At 38.5% G+C, this 6,000-nt stretch overlaps 1 protein-coding gene across 1 annotated transcript in view; it reads left to right on the top strand.

Moving 5' to 3' along the window:
* Positions 1-2,254: 2,254 nt before the first annotated feature.
* The window catches only part of LOC143738614 (5-hydroxytryptamine receptor 3A-like), a 115,821-nt gene continuing 112,075 nt past the window's right edge, over positions 2,255-6,000 (top strand). Inside the window, exon 1 of the mRNA XM_077230626.1 lies at positions 2,255-2,333. The gene's annotated coding sequence lies outside the window, so the exon portion shown is untranslated. The remainder of the gene's footprint in view (positions 2,334-6,000) is intronic.

Below are 6,000 nucleotides of genomic sequence, written 5' to 3'. Positions count from 1 at the left end.
GGGAAAAACGGCAGTCCCCGACGAGGAGGCTGAGATACAGAGTTTTTCTGTTTTTAGATTTATTTCATCTAATAAACTCCTTATTTTCACTCTCATAAAGTTCAGCTGGCCAGAAAATATTTAACTAGCAACAACACTAGATAAACCTCCTTTTAAAGCTCCTCTTTATTCAACAGAGTTATGAGCTGACTTATTTATTCATTTATTGAAAACTCAAACATCTGCCTTTTCTTAATATCTTTATTTGTTTTGTTCTCTTTTTCTAAACAAAACACTAACGATACCAATTCCTCGGAACTGGAAATCGCCAGCACTGGATCTGGCAGGTGAAAACTGAGATAGGGCAGAGCCCGTCCCAACCCCCGCTGTCAGATCCGTTTGCGAACCCCAAAATGCGAGTCGCCGCCGTGCATCGGCAACAGCGGGACCCGCGCGGGGAGCGCGAACCGAACCGTCCTCCTCGAAGAACGCCCGGCGGGAGCGGAGCGTCCTCACGGACAGTTTCTCGCAATGCTCACAGTCAGCCCCCTCGAGAACTGACTGTAGCATGCTCCACTCCCAAATAGTAACAAAAAGCTGATGTGTGTGTCCCCACCCGTGATATAACGTGGGCAGGGAACAACACAAAAGCTGCTTGCTCTCTTTTGCCATAATATATATATATATTGCAACTTGACAGACAACAATAAATATGACAAGGACAGAATACACAGATCACTTGCTGAAGGCAACAGAAGCTGTCGCGGTCTGTTTTCTGGTGTGCTTTATAGCTTCCTGGTCTATGACGTCACCGCCTATGACGTCTCGCTCTTCCATTGGACTGATTATACACGTGCTTCACGACGCAATCACGCAGAGCGTTCCCACCGCGTCTCAACGCAGCTCGAGTTCCCTTGAAAGGGAACAATGTAAAACTGCCTTTTTCTGTGATGGTCGTGTTTAGGTGTACTGGATACAGTACAAAAATCATTATGGCTATGACTATATTAATAAACATTATACTTTAGAGCACCATTAAACAAAATCATTAAAAAGATAAATAGAAGATACGACTGTATTACAACGTTTTATTAAGACTTTAAATAATTCATTGAATTGAATTTAAATCTTCTTTTATTTTTCTCACTGTCCCCAGCAATGCGGAGGGTCTCATGTAACACACACACACACACACACACACACACACACACACACACGCACACAGACACCCATTCCTCCTCCACTCTAAATCACAGAGTGTCAAAACGCCGGTGTGGGAGAAAAATACTTTGGGATATTTTGTATCAAAACTTTAAACTTATTGCATCTTTATAAATACATTCATACGTTATATGGACAATGATGTGATGGGATTTACTTCTTCAATTCTCTGAATATGTAAGATGATTTTCTTTATTTTGTGTTCATCTAAAACAAAACTAATTGGTGCACTGTGTTTCAGTAAATTTAGAAAAGATGGTTAATTTTAAAATGAACGATATAATCATATCATTTATATACTTTTAAAGAACAGAATGTATTTCAACTCTACTTAGGGTGAAGATAATATATTTGTAAATGACTAAATGTAAATGTTATAACCGTTTCATATATACTTGTAAAGAACAGAACGTTTTCAACTTTAGTTAGTGTGAAAATATTATATTTGTAAATGACTAAATGTAAATTTTATAAATATTTCATTCATATACTTTTAAAGAACAGAATGTGTTTCAAATTTAGTTACTGGGAGATATTTTCTCACTTCCACCGTCCTCAGCAATCCCCTCTCCTCTGGAATATGGAGGGAGATCCTGCGAAGCCGCGTGTCAAAGTTCAAACATAAAACCTTCACAACTTCCATTAAATCAAACCCTCATACCCACGAGGCCAGACACATGGCGGTAGATTTACTTCTTCAACCTAGGTGAAAATTTATTTATTTATTTTTGTTTTTAAAAGATTTTTTATAATCATTTATATACTTTTTAAAGAACAGAATGTGTTTCAACTTTAGTGTAAGATATTTGTAAATGACTAAATGTACATTTCATTTATATACTTTTAAAGATCAAAGCTTTTTCAACTTTAGTGTAAGATATTTGTAAATGACTAAAATTTATAACCATTTTAAAGGAGCAGCATGCTTTTCAACTTTAGTGTGTGAGATATGTAGCATTATTAGAAAATCTCTTTTTCTCACTCTCCCCATTTATATAGCGTGCTCAGGAATGCCAGGATATCGGATGTCACGCACACACTCACAGACAGACGCACACACACACAGTGCGGAGACTGTCAGATGCAAAAGGAGAGAATCACTCGGAGGAACTTTTTTTCACCATAGTGAAACGGTAAGATGATTTTACTTTTTGGACACCCCCATGTTTTATGCTAATCTATATGCGACATTAGAACAATTATTTTCTCACTAACCCCGACACAGCTGGCATGGAGGGGATTTCCCACAGCAAGAAGTTATTTCCCCCCCGGGGTCAATAGGCCAATATCAATGGGGCAAAGACAACTGGCAACTTGACGTATAATACAAAGGTCAATAGGGCAAAGACAACTGTCAACTTGATCGATCGATAGGTCAAAGGTTAATCCCTACATTAAAGGACCTCCGGAACATCCTCCGGAAGGTCAAAGGTTAGCCCCGCCCACCTGTCAATCATAGGGTCATAAATCATTTTGACATAATAATAATAATAATAATAATAATACATTTTATTTATATTGCGCTTTTCTTGTACCCAAAGCGCTACAAGTACAGTACAAAAGTAAATGCATTAAAAATTAAGATAAATTAACATACACCAATTAAGACACAAACACCTTCTTAAAAAAGATGGGTTTTTAACAGTTTCTTAAAACTCGTTAATGTTGTAGCATTCCTAATCGTTAAAGGAAGTGCATTCCACAACCTGGGGGCTGCCACAGAGAAAGCTCTTTCACCCATCGTTTTCAGTCTGCAAGAAGGCTGTTTCAGTAGAAAAGAGTGGGCGGAGCGCAAAGATCGAGAGGGCATATATGGCGTAATCAAATCACATATATATGATGGTGCAGTTCCATGTACAGCTTTATATGTTAAAATAAGAGTTTTAAAATCAATACGGGCATGTACCGGAAGCCAATGCAGGTTCCTAAGCACACCAGAGATATGCTGACGAAAAGGAGTATGTGTAAGAACACGTGCAGCTGAGTTCTGTATGTGTTGCAGTCGCTTAATGGACTTTGCAGGTAGGCCAAGATAAAGGGCATTACAATAATCAAGCCTAGAGGTCACAAGTGCATGGACAAGCCTCTCAGCATCAGGTAATGAAAGAAAAGGCCTGATCCTGGCAATATTCCTCAAATGGAAGAATGCAGATTTTGAAATGCTCTTGATATGTGCTTCAAGTGTTAAGTGAGAATCAAAAATTACACCAAGGTTGCGAACTTGAGGTAATGGAGACAGTACATTGTTTTCAATGTCTAAATTAAATGTTTTACCATTACAGGTAGCTGCAGGGGTACCAACTAAAAGAACCTCTGACTTAGTACCATTTAATTTAAGAAAATTGTGGTACATCCATAATTTAATTTCGTGCAGACAGTCAGAAAGCGTTGCTGATGTACCTGTGATATTAGTTTTTGTGCTAATATAAATCTGAGTATCATCAGCATAGAAGTGGAACCCCAAACCATGCTTTCTAATAATCTGCCCCAAAGGAAGCATGTAAATATTAAAAAGTATTGGGCCAAGGACAGACCCCTGAGGGACACCATGACATACCTGTCCAACGTTAGATTTATTATTTTCTAACGTGACGAACTGGGTACGATCAGTGAGGTAAGATTTAAACCACTCCAACACTGTACCGGAAATACCAAGCCAAGTCTCGAGTCTCTCAATCAATATAGAGTGACACAGCGTATCAAAAGCTGCACTCAAATCTAACAGCACCAAGATAGTAAGAGCACCAGAGTCAGCAGAGACGAGGAGATCATTCATAACTCGGACCAAGGCAGTCTCAGTACTATGTCCTGATCGAAAACCAGATTGAAAAGGTTCTAAAAGCTCATTCATGGACAAGTGAGAATGTAGTTGTGACATAACAACACGTTCCAAAACCTTCGCCAAAAAAGGAAGATTAGATATTGGCCTGTAATTAGACAGATCAGACACATCACACCCAGGCTTTTTAAGAACGGGTGTGATGGAAGCAACCTTAAGGGCTTGGGGAACAAGTCCAGTAGTAAGAGAAGCATTAACAATGTTCAAAATGAGAGGACTGATAGATGACAGACACTCCTTGAGAACATGAGTTGGAATAGGATCCAGAGTACAGGTAGAGGAACTCATCGTCATAATTAATTTGGAAATGTAATCAATGGTGACCGTTTGAAAACTAGAAAACCGGGTAAGTGGACAATTTACAGGCTGAATCTCAGGAGGTGCACACAAAGAGACAGAAGTAATAGACTGATAAATATTCTCAATTTTATCAGTAAAGAATATCAGAAAATTATTGCACTGCTGCACAGTGGAACAAATAAGTGGATTGGTAGGTTTAAGGAGTTTGTTGATTACTCTAAACATCTTGTTTGGTTTTGCAGTACCGTCATTAATGATTTGAGAGTAGTATTCAGTTCTTGCTATTTTGAGGGCATCGCTATACCGAACCAAATGCTCATCATACATAAGTTTATGAACAGTGAGCCCTGATTTTTTATATTGTCGTTCCAACTGCCTGTTCTTTGCTTTAAGAGCCCTGAGCTCAATAGTAAACCAGGGTGATGATTTTGAAAATGAAACCACACGTTCCTTCCTGGGGGCCAGCACATCCAGAATTGATGATAAAATTAAATTATAGTGATCAACAGTATTACCTGCAGGACTCTCATTGATCATACATGAAAACTGATTAAGATCAATATTTTTAAGATTTCTAAAACTAATAACCCTCTTTTGTAGTTTTTGAAGAGGAACAGATAAGTTAAAGCTCAAGAGCTTATGGTCACTGATACACAAATCTTTGCCTTCAAGCTGATTAATATCAGCACCAGCTGTACACACTAAATCAAGTGTATGACCTTTTCTATGAGTAGAAAAGTTTACATGTTGTATCAGGTTAAAACAATCCAGAATCTCCATCAAATTAGTAGTATGATTACAACTAGGATTATCAACATGAATGTTAATATCTCCAATAAGAATCATAGATGGACAGAGGGGATTTACAAATGCAAGTAGCTCTGTGAGTTCTTCAAAGAACAGAGGGTTAGGTTTCGGTGGCCGATAGATAAACAAGATCAAAACAGGAGAAACACCACTAACTTTAAAAACAATACTCTCAAATGATAAGACAGGAGGAACAGCAATTTCAGTAACAGAGACATCGGTACTATACACAAGAGCAAGGCCACCCCCTTTACCCGTTGCTCTGGGTTTGTCAAGATATCTAAATCCCGGTGGAGTACACAGATTGAGATTTAAAAAGTCATTCTGTTGATGCCAAGTTTCTGAAATACAGAAGACATCTAGTTTTTTGTCAAGGATGATGTCATAAAGTAAATCAGTCTTTTTGTTTAATGAGCGTACATTAAGGTGCGCGAACCTGATGAAATCAGGGCGTACTTTGTCACAGTATATAGTAGACACTTGTGGATAGCATAAGTTCGCAGGGCAAACACCACGAGAGATGTTTTGATTAATGTCAATACATGTGGGACGGGAACATAAGACCTTAATATCAGTCCCTGTGATGTTAAAATTCCGCTGCGATCCCCTATGGACATATTTAGGCCGACGTAGAAGATGAAGTGATCGTAAAGTTTCACGGACACGTATGTTGAGCAACAACTGGTGTTTCTGTGAAAGCAGCTCAGGCAGAGAGTACCTTATCATAACGTGGTCCAGGTGTTCGAGGATGCACACTCCACGGAGCCCAGTCAATGTTAAGATACAAATGACAGTAAATAGTAAACAAATCCACATAGTCCAATTGAGATCAAAATGTTGTGATGAACCAAAGA

The sequence above is a fragment of the Siphateles boraxobius genome, unplaced genomic scaffold (genome assembly GCF_051911475.1).
Source record: "Siphateles boraxobius isolate OS27281-9 unplaced genomic scaffold, OSU_SipBor_1 15, whole genome shotgun sequence".
Taxonomy (NCBI): Eukaryota; Metazoa; Chordata; class Actinopteri; order Cypriniformes; family Leuciscidae; genus Siphateles; species Siphateles boraxobius.
This window is presented reverse-complemented; position numbering and strand designations above follow the sequence as displayed.